Below are 15,337 nucleotides of genomic sequence, written 5' to 3'. Positions count from 1 at the left end.
TCAGTTGGAGGAGTTAGGACAAATGTGTATGAAATTTTAATTAGCAGGAGAGTTAATTAGGAAGTATAGGAAGGTGGTTTTTTGCCTCAAAGGTTAGCTTCTTATTCTCCAGAGTAACTTATTTTCCTGCCCTGATAAATATAAGATGGTGAATGTAATTGGGTTGTTCTTTGTGTTCTTTGGATATAGTTTCTTGTGATATATTAATACTACTACTAATAATAATAATATGATAAGCAGCAACTTATAGAGGGTTTAATACCTTCCAAACAATCTTCTACGGGCTTTTTATAATTTAACTAAATTAATTCCCCCAACAACTCTATGGGCAAGGAGCTATTACCCCCATTTTACAGACAAGTTGCAGAGAGGTGAAATAACTTGCCAAATTTACCCAACCATTTGGTAGCTGAGTCTGGCCAGCTCCAGCGTCCATGCTTAACAAGTATTCTATTCCATCTTCTTTGCTTCTTGATTACCAATTCTTATTGTGCCTTCTAAAAAATTAAATCCCAGTAAGTTTTCCCCTTCTTTTGTCTCTTGATATTAAAGTCAACCGAAAGGAGAACATCTGGCTAGAGGATAATTCTTTCAAGAGACATTTTGTTTCTAGGTAATTGTCGTTTTAGAGTGATGAGTCCAAGGGGTTATGTAGGCAAGGTCAGTTTATAAGAGGTGGAAGTTAAAGCAAAACAAAACATAAATGTTACTTCACAGACCAAAACAGAGGAGGTTTTCTGGGATAGCAGGAAGTAAAGTTCCTTGAAGAAATACGCTGTCTTACTAGGAAAGAGGCGTTTCTCAGGGAGGAGTAAAGGTGACTTCTGCATGGAAGGACTACTCAGTTAATAACAAACAGGGGAAGCTGTGAGCTGTCTCAGGCTTTCTAACAGCTGCACCTGCCTTAAAGATTTCCTGGTTTCTATTCCTGAGAGAAAGTCAGTCAGCAGGAAATGAGGCACGTGCATAATGATTTTACGGAAAAAGATGACTTTGAACTTCTCCTTGAGCTTAATTCCCGACACTATTACATATCCCCTTGTTGTTCAAGGCAGCAATTTGTAAAGCGGAAGATGAAGGGGAAAACAGGGACCCATGCTTCAAACAGCTCTTACGGGACACAGGAATGTCGTAGGTCATCCTTCAATTGGGTGACATCAGTGCATCTGGCTGATTACTCCGTGCTCTGATTCAAATGGTCACACACGGAAGGAAATTTGCTGGAACAATTCAAAGTCTCACTACCTTGTGTTGCCTTTCTTTCTTGAATTCAATGGTTCTCGAACTTTAGAGTGAATCAGAATCACCTGCATGGCTTGTTAAACCACATGGCTTGACCTGATGCTCAGAGTTTCTAACTCACTGTGTCTGGGGTGGTGCACAGGAATCTACATTTCTACAGATTCCCAGGTGGTGGGAATACTGCTGGTCTTGGGTTCGCCTTTGAAAATCATTGCTCTAATTAATTCAGACAGAATTCACTCAGGCTTGTTCTTCTATTTTGTGGTCTCTCTCCCATGAGGATAATCCAGAGATTTCTACCTTCTCTCCCTATAAAGACCAATGATTAGGATCACTCTAGCCACAGCCACAGCCTTCCTCTCCAACTTGAAAGAGCTTAAGTTACCTTCAAGGGATCACTGGAAGGGGCTGAATGGGAGTGGCCAGCCAGAGCTAGTGGAATAGATTAGGCATGTCCCTGGGCCCTCACCACACCGACCTAGTACCCGAGGGTACTTTTTCTGAAGTCAGACTGCCACAGATGAAATGTTCACTTTGTCCATTATTGTTCATGCAACATTGAGCAAGTACTTACACTTTCTGTGCTCCCTGTGAAGAGCATAGAATCGCTAGGATCAGGAAATCCCTGGGATATAATATATGCAGCATCATTTTAAAGAAAAAAAAAGTTTAATCTCTATATAAGATATTAAAAGTATTGCTATATTATGATTAAAATATTAATTTATTAATTACATTAATATAAATACACAGCATTATTTTTAAAAAGTAAAAAGTAAAATATATAAGGCATATGTTATGGTTTATTTAAATATCTTAAATGTATATTTATTTAATTACACATTACACACTAATATTATATATTGATATTTAACATATCAATCAATATATTATGTGTACTACAATAAATATAAGAATAAACATTGGAATATTATATACTACATAATTAAAACATAAGATATTAATGTTTTATTAATTTTATTAATATTAATATATTTTATTGATAGCATGCAATCATTAAAAATAAAATATAGATATATTAATATATCATGTAATAGATGAGTTAATATTATATATATATAACATTAACATTACTATTTCTCAACAGTCACATCGTTCATTATTCAAATTTCATTCCATTCTGCCATATTAGTATTAGTAAAGTTACCACCAACATTATTGGAAGGACAACTTGAATAAATAAATGTCTCCAGGTAATGAAAAATCTACCATATTTACTCTATACATTAAAGAATGCTTTAGAGTGTTTTTATTTAAATTCACTTTTAAAATAGTGGATGATAATTAATGCAATCTTTAACTTTCAGACCAGTGTATTAAATACAAAGATCTGAAAAAATGGGCAATGTTCTCAAGGCTTTACTGAGGAGGTAGTGCGAGTCCCATATGGGTCATTATAAGCTTCTGGAATGTCTTGCTTGACTAAAACTCTCCCCTATCCTTCCTCTATGGTGCCTGGCATCCCATCATCCCATTATGATTTAATCACTGTGATCTCTTCCCAAGGGATGACCTTCTTTAAAATGCCCTTCACAAGGGGCGCCTTCTTGTGGGTCTAATCCCCAGGGCCATTTTCTGATAGTCTAGGGCAGCTTTGGATGCCTCTGTCTGGAATTTAGAGGCATCTAAAATGTGAGGAGAGGGGGACATATTCTTCCTGCTTTGGACTTCTATATGGGTCCCACTAAAAGTAAAAATCAACACCGAGGCCCTCATTCAGTCTGTCTTTTTCTTTAACATTTTGCCAAACTAAAGGCTGCCATTTATTATCAGTTACATGGCCCCAGTGAGACTTGTAACTGACAGAAGCTAATCTAAAGGAATATGCTAATGAATAGTGAACCAAAGGTCAATGATCATCACCATGGAAAAAAGCCATATATACAGAGAATTTAGTGTTTTATAAATGGTGGCTGGTTTAAAGTCAGTTCTATTGAAATTTCTGTGTTTAAGTGGGCAACCACTTAAAATCACAGTGATGATTATGATAATCTCTTCTGTTTGTTCAAAGCCTGATTATACAAAGGCTTACTAGGACATTTTCAAATTTTATTAAGGAAGTTTTCTCATCTAAGCCCAGACCAACCCTGTTTTCTGTCAGGTAATGAATAGAATTTTTACCCAGGAAGAAAGCAAAGCTCAGAGAAGTTAATTTAGTAATACGAAGTCACACAGCTAATAGGCAATGGATCCAAGACTAAAATCGACCTTTATGCAGTCAGTGCACGTTCTGTCCCATGCCCCACTGTGCTGTCTTTGACGTTGTTAGGGGGTGTGGGATAGAAATGTGTGCTGCCTGTGTCCAGCAGAGATATTTTCTGGGTTCTTATTGGCAGTAAAATTGGGACTGAGCAATTGCATCCAGGTGTTCTCCTCTCTAGACGATCTTGATATACCTCTGCCCCCAGCATAGTCTTTTTAAACACCCCTACTTGGAAGAAACAGCTTCTAATAACAGCTTTTAAAAGCATCTATATAAATTAGAAGAAATTCATTAGATTTTTAATTTCTGGAGAGCCTGGGTTGCTGGTTGTTTAAAATGTGGTTGGTTGTGGCAGCCTGTCATGCCAGAGTTAAAGCTTTCTTTTAAACATCTGCAGATGCAACGTGCTGTGAATTTTTATTCTTTATTCACAGGTCTTACCTAAATTCCTCCTCTCCATCATTCTGTCAATTCTACTTTCTCCTTCTTCCTCCCCTCTCTCCTTCTCCAGCTTCTCTCCCCTCTCCTCTCTTCCTCTTTTCCTCCCTTCCTCCCTTCCTCCCTCCCTCCCTTCCTCCCCTCTGTCCCCTTTCTCCTCTCTCCCTTCTGTGAGAGCTCTTACATCTTCTTTCCCCTGACCTGTATTTTCTCCCCTCTCCCTACTCCTGTCTCTTCTCCCCTCTTCTCCTCTCTCCCATCCACATGCCTGCTCTCCTCTCAAAGCAATTTCTTAGAAAGGGATGCACTGTCAATCCTTTTTACCTTGGTGCAAACATTCCTCAATATAAAATCCCCCCTGGGGAGTTTCCTCTAAATTTAATAAGACATTTAAATTAAAAGAAAAATGGCTTAATCAATTTCTGTGGAATGGCACACCTCAGAGAATGGGCGTGGAGGCATTTCTTGGTTGACACAAGACTCTCCAGGTTCCCACATTCATCTTACCAGGCAGATATTAACTCTGTCTATTCAGAAGTCTTCCTACTGCCAGTTTTGAGCTAAAAATTCCTTACATGCCTGTACTGTTTCATATGTATTTAAAATAGTTAGTAGATGTGGGAAGGAGGAGGCTGAAAAGGTTGGCCAGAAGACTTAAATGAACAGTAATTCTTAAACCTACTGGTCAAGTTCAAGATCGATTTCAAGAGTTAGAGAACAGGCGACCAGCATACATCAAATCTTACATGCATATTGTCTTCTCCAAAACATTTTTGCCATATTAACTTAAGCATTCCAAAATGGAAATTTTTCAATATTGAAATCAATATGGCAGATATCTCTATGCTGCTTAGCTGCTTCTTTGTAGGAAACAAAAGGTGAAGAATCTCTCAGTTTTCCTCAAAATTTAACGTTCCCAACTCTCTGTCAGCTTTTTGGATTTCATTCTATATACAGAATAATATACTTGAATACCATGAAAAGAATTCTTAAATTACAGGAGAAATATAACTTAACACTTCTTCTCTAGCCCAAAGAAAATAATTGGTATCTCAATAAAGTCATTATTAAAAGTAATGGATGGGGCAAAGCCTGGAAAAATCATTTCTGGAAATTTCAAAACAGGGCAAAACAGGAAAATGTCTGAGTTCCACACCACCATTTAACAAACACACACCATCTGCTTAGGGGACCTGCAGCTCCTTAGTCATGAGTTAAACATTGTCTTGCCATGACCCTTCTTGTAATGATAGTAAAATCTATGACTTCTACATATAATTTCAGAAGGGGAGGGAGGAACAGAGGGAGAGAGGGAGAGAAAGAGAGAGACAGATCAGTGAAGTGTTCTACAGTTTTAAATGCTACAGGTATTAATTATTTGGTTTATCTTGACTACAGGTGCTAAGAGAAGGCAAAGATGAAGGAGATTCTCAGACCCTCAGAAGGTACCATTGTTGAAGGTGAACTACAAAGAATACTTCTGTCTTGATGCACAGATATGGGTGATTTTTCTCATAAAAGCTCTGTGAAGTATCAGGGAATACTCTTTGTTAAATTTTGGATTCATGGAAATGGACAAACATCATTACCCCTGCTGGCCCTTTCTCTTTGTTTCCCTTTTAGAGTTACATAGTCCTTTTTTCTTCTCTCTTACTCACCTTATGTAAACTTGTTCTCATGTGTGTTGGCCTTTCCTATCTAGAGGTTGAATTTCAGGCATCAACCTGAGGAAGGATTTGATTATCCTTCTCGTCTAGTAATTATGGAGTTTCTACTTGTCAGCCATCCCTGATAGTCTACATAACACCATCTATATCACTGCAATGCCCACAGCTCCCATAGTATGTCTGTATTCATAGTTATTGCCTTAAGTCTATAGAAATTGGCTCAGTAAAGGAGTTTTCAGAAGCCTCACTTTGATGCTAGCCATAGCCAATGTCTGACTGCTTGTTGATTAAAGAGATAAAGAGGAATGAACCATAACTATGAGTGCTGCCAGAGTGTCATAAGCAAAACAATTCCTCATGCAATAACTAAAAAATTAAAAATTTACATCTATTTATGTATCTATCTGAGTTGAATTGTGAACTTCAAAAATGGGAGGTCTGGATATTTGAGCAAAAGATTTCAGAAGAGTTATAAATATGACGAAGATATATATTGAATTATTTTGAGATCACCTAGGTCAAGTGTCTGACTTGCTGTTATTCTAGGTATACTAGTGATTGTCTACCATTGTTGCATCAGTTCTAATAAACCACATTTTGTTTATCCATTTGTCATTGATGGGCATTTGGATTGTTTTCACTTTTTTGGCTATTGTGAATAATGCTGTTATGAACATTCATGTATGAGTTTTGTGTAGACATATGTTTTCATCTCTCTTGGTATATATCTAGGAGTAAAATTGCGAGGTCATATGATAACTACATTTAATAATTTGAGGAACTGTATGACTGTTTTCCAAAGTCTGCCATGAATAAGGATTCTAAACTCTCCACATCCTCTTCAACTTGTTAATATCTGACTTTTAAATTCTCGTCAATCTCAGTATGTGTGGAGTAGTATCTCATTTTGTTTTTGATTTGCATTTTCCTGATAACTAATGATGTCAGGCATCTTTTCATGTGCTTTATTTACCATCTGTATGTTTTCCTTGAGAAATGTCCATTCAGATTGTCTGACCAGTTTTTATTTCAGTTGTTTGTCTTTTTACTAAGAGGTGTAAGGTTTTTAATATATTCTGGATACAAGTCCCTTATCAGATGATATATGATTTGGAAGTATTTTCTCTCATTTTCTAGATTGTCTTTTACTTTCTTCATGGTATCCTTTGAAGCAGCAAATTTTTTAATTTTGGTGAAGTCCAGCTTATCTATATTTTTCTTTTGTTGCTCATGCTTTTGGTATCATATCTAAGAATCCATTGACAAATCTGAGTTCATGAATATTTATCCATATATTTTCTTCTAAGAGTTTTATAGCTTTAACTTTCCATTTCTGTCTTAGATCCATTCTGAGTTAATTTTTATATGTGGCAGGTGGCAGGAGTATAACTCTTACTTTTGCATGTAGCTACTAATTGTCCCAGAATAATTTGTTGAGAAAACCATTATCTCTCCATTGGAAGAGATAATTGGCTATTCATTGAATAGTTCTGGCACCCTTCTTGAAAAGCAGTGGAGCATACATGTTTGGTTTATTACAGACCCTCAATTCTAATCCCATGATCTATCTGTCTGTCCTTGTGCCAGTATCACACTGTCTTGATGACCAATGTTGTGTAGTAAATTTTGAAGTTGAAAAGTGTAAGTCTTCCGGCTTAGTTATTTTTCAGTATTATATTAGATATTCTGTGTCCCTCCCTGATGAACTTTAGAATTACCTTTTTTAGAATTAACTTTAGAATTTCTATGAAGAAATAAGCTGGGATTTTGATAGGGATTATGTTGAATCTGTAGATCTGTTTGGGGGAGTACTGCCATCTTAATGTAAAGTCTCCATGAACATGGGATGTTTCCAAGTTATTTAGCTTTTCTTTAATTTCTTTCGACAATGTTTTGCAGTTTTTAGAGTATAAGTTTTGCACCACTTTTATTAAATTTATTCCTACATATTTCTACTTTTTTGATGCTACTATAAATTGTTTTCTTGATTTCATTTTTATATTGTTTTTTGAAAGTGTATAGCGATATGATTTATGCATATTGATCTTGTACCCTGCAAACTTGATTAACTTATTTATTAGTTCAAATAGTTTTTCAGTGGATGCCTTAGGATTTTCTATACAAGAGATCATGCCATCTGCAAGGAGAGATAGTTTCACTTCTTCCTTTCCAATCTGTATACATTTTATTACCTTAACTTTGCCTACTTTCCCTGGACAGAATCTTTAGTAAAATGTTAAATAGACATGACAAGAGTGTTTATCCATCCAGTTCTTAGAGGGAAAGCATCCAGCTGTCCATTAAGTATGATGTTAGCCGTGGGTTCTTTGTAGATGCATATTAGCTGGTAGAGGAAATTCCTTTCTATTCCTGTTTTTTTGTGTTTTTATCATGAAAGGCTGTTGGATTTTGTCAAATACTTTTTCTGTATCAATTGAGATGATTATGCAATTTTAAAAGTTCTATTGATATTGTGTATTAAATTAACTGATTTTTGGATATTAAACTAACCTGCATGTCTGAGATAAATAGCTCTAATTTGTTGGTGTTCATTTTTTCACAATATTCCTTTATAATTCATTTTTATTTCTCTAAGGTTGGTAATCTTTCATTTCTGATTCTAGTAATTTGTGCTTGCTCCCTCTCTTTCTCTTTCTTTTCCTTTTTCTTTGTCAGTGTCACTAAAGCATTGTTTTTTGGCATAGCGTATGATCTATCCTTGAGAATGTACTATGTGCACTTGAGAAGAATTTACCTTTCTGTTGTTGGGTGGGACGTTCAATGATGACTGTTAGGTCTAGTTGGTTTACAGTATTGTTAAATCCTCTACTTACTTATAGATTTCTGCCTCATTGTTCTATCCATTTTTTAAAGCAGGGTTTTGAAGTTTCCAGCTACTGTTGTTGAATTCTTTATTTTCCCCTTCATTTCTGTTTTCGCATCATGTATTTTGGTCCTCTGTTATTAGGTGCATATATGTTTATAATTGTTGCCTTCTTGATAGTTTGACCTTTTTAGTATGATAAAATGTCCCTTTTTATCTCTTGTAACATTTTCTTTTGTCTTAATATCTCTGTAGGAGTATTGCCACACAGCTTTTTTGTGATTGCTGTTTCCAGGACATATTTTGTTCAAACTTTCATTTTCAGTCTATTTGCTTTGAAACTAAAGTGTGCCTCTTGTATAAAACATATAGTTGCATCTTGTTGTTGTATCTACTTGACAACTTCTGCCTTTTTATTGGATTGTTTAATCCATTCACATTTAATATCAGAACTGACATAGCTGAAGTTATGTCTGTCATGTTACTTTCTGTTTTTCCTGTTTCTCATATCCCTTTTGTCCCTTTATTCTTCTTTCTGCTTTCTTTTGCTTTGAAGGAATATTTTATAATGAAGCATTTAAATTTCTTTAATGATTTTTTTCACTGCATTTTTTTTAGTTTTTTTTTTTTTAGTGGTTGTTCTTGTGCTTACCATATGCTTACCTTGTGCTTAGTAGAATGTTAGCTTTATTTTAGCATATTTCAATGATATAATATTGTTATTCCTATTTAGCTTCATTCCATCTTGCCCATTTTCATGGTATTCTTATACATATTACATCTGTTTTGCATATAAGATGTTATAAAATGCATATATACATATACATAAATATTTATGTATGTTTTATATGTAAGTTTGCTCCCACCTACCTGCTTTGTGCCATTTTGAGCAAACAGATCACATTTCTCTATATTTTTGATTCAGTAATACATTATATACATATTATTTATACGACTGCATTTTAAATCAGTTAAGCGATAAAAGGAGAAAAAAAAGTTTGGTGTAAATTTGAATTACTATTTGGAATGACTTGCTTTCAGTTGAAAGAAATTTCTTTGGTATTTCTTGTACAGTAAGTCTGCCAGCAGTAATTATTTCAATTTTTATTTATCTGGGAATGTCTTTATTTCATCTCTATTTTTTAAAGTTAGCTTTCCTAGATATAGAATTTTGGAGAACCTTTTTTTTTTTTGATACTGTGAATATGTTATACCATTGCCTTCTGGTCTCCAGTGTTGCAAATAAAAAGCCAGCTGTTAATCTTATTGGATTCCATTGTAAGTGATGAATCATTTATCACTTACTGATTTTAAGATCTCACCTTGTCTTTCACTCTCGGCCTTTTTACTATAATGTAACTGTGGATCTCTTTGCTTTTATTCTACTTGGAGTTCTTTGAGCTTTGGTGACTGATCCTCCAATTTCAAATTCCAGAGCTTGTTATGGTTAATTGTTTATGTATCTGATTAGTGGCTAGCTGGATTGTCTTAGTGAAGTTGTCCCCCATACACACAGTGTAAAGCTTTTGATGTTGCTTCTTAAGGAGGCACAGCTTTGGGTATGCCCACAGCTATCAGGGGATGACAATCTTTTTTTTTCTAATCACATCCAGCTTCTAAGTTTTACTAAGTTCTATCTCTAATTGTTCTCTGTTCAACAACAGGATGGGGAATAAATTGTTCTACAGACTAATTGAATCCAAACAGGCTCATTTGAAAGAATAGTTCCCAAAGTCACTGTTTGGTAAAGGAAGAATTATTCAACTCTCTCTTTCCCTACTTCACTCCTGCAAAGTTAGCCAGTATATAGTTTAGCTTGTATCCTCTTGAATCCATGAAGTTCTTCCCAATTGCCTTTCACTACAACTTCCAGCATGAAGTGGGTTCTTGGCTGAACTTCTCCAACCTTTGTTTCGTCTGAAGTCAAAATAACATATATTGTTATATATATGCCTTCTGAGCCCAGGCAAAGTCGATCATTGCCCCAGTGTTCTCAGTGTTCTGTTTCATTGGGACTGAGCAGAAAAAGAAAGACTGGCTTCTTGATTGCACTTACCCAGGGCTTAGCTTCAGTGGCAGATATCTCGGGGCAGGATGAGAAATGGTGGTATCCTGTTTCTCCTGAGAAGAATGCCCTCTAACTGAAGGAGAGGGAGCCCTGTGTACTAGGCTGTATTACCCAGATCGGAGTCTATCTTGCAGGACTGGGAAGGGGGAAAAGAGGGAGTGTTATTGGTTTAAATACCACAGACTCTCCTTTCTTACTCTGTCTTTATAGATTTTCTTGAATAGACATTTCTTCATTTGGGGCATTCCCTTATGACCTTCTATCTGAATTTCGTCCTGCTATACAGGACTCCAACGATAGGATTAAGACCCATCCTGATTTATTTGGGTCACACTTTGTGTGATTAATTTGGGTCCAGAAGCTTTAAATAGTTCTTTATTTAACAGGATTTATCAGTTTCACTAAGGAACAGATCCCTAGAGTTCTTCTTATTGTCATGTCAGAAACTGATATACCAGTAATAATTTATCACAGTATGCCTTCAGATTATTTTATAATATAGCATATGAACATTATAATAGTTTACTCCTACTTTTCTCTTCTCAACTTTTATACTATTAGTAAAAATACATGAGCTTATACAGGTGTTATAAACTCTACGATATATGTTATTTTCATTGAAACAGTGAATTCTCTTTAAAGGTATTTAAATAATAAAAAAAATCTGTCATGGGTTCAACTTTCCTTCAAAAAATATACTTAAACCCTAACCTATAGTGTGGGGGTTTGAAGCTGTTTGTACCCCAGAAAAACATGTTCTTAAATTTAATCCATTCCCGTGGGTATGAACCCATTGTACATAGGACCTTTTTATGAGGCTACTTCAGTTAAAGTGTGACTCGAATAAATCAGGATGGGTCCTAATCCTATTGTCGGAGTCCTATATAGCAGGATGAAATTCAGATAGAAGGAGAGAAAGCCATAGGAAGCAAGACGGTAAAATGGAACCTGGAAGAGAAAGAAGAGACCAGGAGACGTCATCATGTGCCTTTCCGTGTAACAGAGGAACCAAGGATTGCTGGCAACCAGCCCCAGAACTTTGATCGTTAGGAAAAAAGCACTGCCTTGATACACTTTGATTTGGACTTTCTTTTAGCCTCAAAACCATAAGCTAATAAATTCCCATTGCTTAAACTGACTCATTTCATAGTAATTGCCTAGGCAACCTAAGAAACTAAAATATACAATGTCTCAGAATCTGATTGTACTAGTTTGAAATTGTAATGTACCCCAGAAAAGCTATGTTTTCTTTCCTAATCCATTGTGGCGGGGACAGACTTATTGTTTAGGGTGGAAACTTGATTGGACTGTTTCCATGGAGATGTGACATATGCAGTTGTGGGTGTGACCTTTTGATTACATTACTTCCATGGAGACATGATACACCTAAATGTGGCTGTGGCCTTTTGATTAGATGAAGATATGACTCTCCCCATTCAAGGTGGGTCTTGATTAGTTTACTTGTGTCTTTTAAAAGGGGAGACATTTTGGAGAAAACACTGTTGCTTCAGAGCTGACAGAGACATAGAGTGCCAATAGAGAGAGCAGACACTTAGACATGGATGTTTGGAGATGCAGAGCCCAGCAGACATCACCATATGTCTTCCTATGAGATGCTAAGCAAGTCAGAACCCAGAGTTGTGTCCTGGAGAAGCTAAGTGAAGGCCCACAGAGAGGAAACTTAGAGAGGTAACCACTGACATTAGAAGCTAGAAGCAAAGGAACTAGGAACAAGGACCAGCAGATACCAGCCATGTGTCTTCCCATGTGACAAACATAGGCCTTTCTTGAGTTATCTTTATCTGGATGCCTTAGTTTGGACATTTTTATGGCCTTAGAACTGTAAACTTGTAACTTAATAAATTCCCTTTTTAAAAGCCATTCCATTTCTGGTATAATGCATTCTGGCAGCATTTAGCAAACAAAGACACTGATCTTATTTGGAAAAAAGGTCATTGCAGATGTAATGAGTTAAGTTAAAATGAGGTCATAATGGAGTAAGATGGACTCTTAAGCCAATCTTGTGTTCTTAGAACACGAAGAGAAGAAACACAGTGACAGACAAAGAGAAGGGGCTACCATGTAAAGACAGAGACATACAGGGAGAAGATGGTCAGATAAAAAGGAAGGCAGAGACTGGAGTTATGCTGCTACAGCCTGGACTACTGTCAACTTTTCTATTATCTAATAGTTATGAGAAATTAATAAGAGTTCTGAGATGATATATTCAAGATCTGTTAGGACTCCATACTGAAATTTATCTTTCCTTTTATGATACCTAGATACATTCTTGGTAATTAGAAGTTATTATTATTTTTAACATACCTTGGTTATAATTATCTCTTTACAGGGTTTAGTACATAATTTTAAATTTGATTTGAAATTCAATTTATTTGATGAAGTATTTGGGAGTACTACAAAAAGCTTCCCTTATTTATTTAGTTTACCTTTGCAAAAAATAAGAATTATTTGGGGAGAAATTATTTGATTTTCCAAAGACACTTTAGATTTTCAAATAAAGTGGTTGAAAAGTTCTCTCTTTTTTCCTAGTTTTATATTTTAATTTCTGTTAATGAGTAACAATTAAGCACACAGAGAACATATAATGGGGGAGTTACCTGCAATAATATAAATTGTTCAGTAACCAAAATTGATAGTCACTACATATATTCTCAGAGCTCTGCTACTAAGTTTAACTAGTATAACCTAGTGAGAGTTACAGAAATTTTCAGTCCAAATCAAAATTCAGTCCAAATAAAAAAGTGAACATCATCATATCCAACCATAGTACCAGCAAAATGTGATCAGGGGGCATATCTCCAGTTTTCCCAAGAAGATTTAGGTAATGTTGTAGTGGCCAGTCTATGAGCAGAGAAAATATGAGAGAGAAGGATATGCGATGAGTACACTCCTTTATTTAGGCATGAACCTATGAACATATAATACAGTATAACAAAGCCAATAGATGTTTGAATTATGGTTGCTTAGGAAATTGTAATCTCATGTTCATTTAAATTTTGACCTTGAAGCATCACCATAGTAGTGCTTTGTTCATTGAAATTGGTAACATATGCTTAACATGAGATAAATTTTTCTATGTATTTATAGATTCTTACTCATGGATTAATTGAAGAAATGTAAGAAATCAAAGACTTTTCCTTGTTTCCAAGTGATTGCGTTCTGAAAGTTCTGATTCAAAACCCTGTAGCCTTCTGAACAATTTGTTCCTGTGTTTAGCGGAAGACTTCGCATCTGACTTCCAGATCTGCAAGGCTGCACACAGTCCTTAGTTGGCTATATTCGAGATAACAGAAACTCTTTTAATTTCACATCTAAGTACTATCCTATGTCTCTCTTAGTTTTTCTCCTGTCTTCCTGACTCCACCTCTGTTTCCTCACCTGACTCCTTTTCCTGGGTCTTCTTCATCCATTCTCATCCTAGGATAATAGATTCCTAATTGATAAGCTCATACAAATATACTGAATTCCAGATCCATATTTCCAAAATTTCTAAACATTTTCAACTATATGGCTTACATGCATTTATTACCTTAATCATTCATTTAACAAAGACTTGTTGAGTCCTACTCTGTGCTGGATTTGTTTTAATTGCTTGGCATAACTCAATGAACTAACATACAAAGATCTCTGCCCTGGTGAAGGTTATATCCTCTGTGTATGTGTGTGTGTGTGTGTGTGTGTGTGTGTGTATGAGAGAGAGAGAGAGAGTCAATAATTAAGAAAATTAAGCATTCTGCTCTAAGGTGGTAAGTGTTATGAAAAAAAAATCTAACTCTATGGTAACATGATCAGAAGTGCCAGGGAAGACTGAGATTTGCATCTCTAAATAGGGTTATTCAGATAAGTGAGTAGAAGTCAGAGAGGCATTGCAGGCCACTTCCTGCAGATCCATAGACACTGCTATGAAGACTTTAATTTTTATTCTAGATGAAAGGGAACCCTATCCAAAACTGAAATAATTAATTTTATATACTTAATCCCTAACCTATACCTACTCTTTGCCTTAATTTCTCATGAAATTTGTCCTGTTTTTGAAGCTAGAAATAAAATAGATTTGTATTTCTTGCTCATTCAGTAAGTCCAAAGCTGGTATGTTTCTTGACAGAAGATGGTGCTTTTCCATACAATGATTCAAAGACCATCTTTTGCATTTGGTGTCTCTCTTATCTCTGAGGGCCTCGCTGTCACTGGTCTCCAGCCAACAAAAAGGGCAAGTAATGATGGAGGAGGCCCTTTCCTTCAGAGGGAGCACACATCACTTTTGCCATACTCCATAAAGGAGAACTCAGGCACACAGCATGTAAGTGCAACAGAAGTGTTAGAAATGTGGTCCAGTTGGGTGTCCAGAGAGAAGAGATTTGGACTAACAACTAAGCATTCTTTGCCTCATCAAATAATCATAAAATCTAAATGCTTCTACCAAAGGAATATTACCCACAAATATTATTTCTTTTTAGTCGTAAAAACTTTCCTGTTTAATTCAGGTTTCATCCTCTCTATCTGAATTTATGGAAAAATATACTAAGTACTGTCTAAGGTTCTAGGCTTTTCTTCTTCTAATCCAACTTTAAAATGAAATGACTGTAAACATTCTGCTTCTAACATACAAATTTATTCCTTTTCACACTTTTCCAGCCCTTCCCCATAAGTTCACTGGATCTCAATACCTTTCTTGAGCAGGTATAAAATGCTTGTTGGACCTGAGCCTCTCTTCCCCCACTGAGGTTGTGCATTTCCATGGCACATGTTCCCCCCAAATCCTGTCTTGTCACATACTTCAGGTGCCTAAGTCACACTACTGCCACATATATGTGGCAAATGCCAACTCTTCAAGCAGCTGCTCTGTCCTCTGC

General features: G+C 35.9%; 1 long non-coding RNA gene across 3 annotated transcripts in view; it reads left to right on the top strand.

Moving 5' to 3' along the window:
• LOC143646659 (uncharacterized) overlaps nt 1-15,337 on the top strand; it is a 207,237-nt gene that overhangs the window by 160,773 nt on the left and 31,127 nt on the right. The window contains exons 5-6 of one of the 3 annotated variants that reach the window (XR_013157566.1): nt 2,351-2,456; nt 5,303-5,364. This is a non-coding gene — a long non-coding RNA (uncharacterized LOC143646659). Of the gene's footprint in view, nt 1-2,350; nt 2,457-5,302; nt 6,106-15,337 lie in introns of those variants that run through there. The other 2 variants (XR_013157565.1, XR_013157564.1) reach the window with 2 other exon arrangements.

Source organism: Tamandua tetradactyla, chromosome 1 (assembly GCF_023851605.1).
Source record: "Tamandua tetradactyla isolate mTamTet1 chromosome 1, mTamTet1.pri, whole genome shotgun sequence".
NCBI lineage: Eukaryota > Metazoa > Chordata > Mammalia > Pilosa > Myrmecophagidae > Tamandua > Tamandua tetradactyla.
This window is presented reverse-complemented; position numbering and strand designations above follow the sequence as displayed.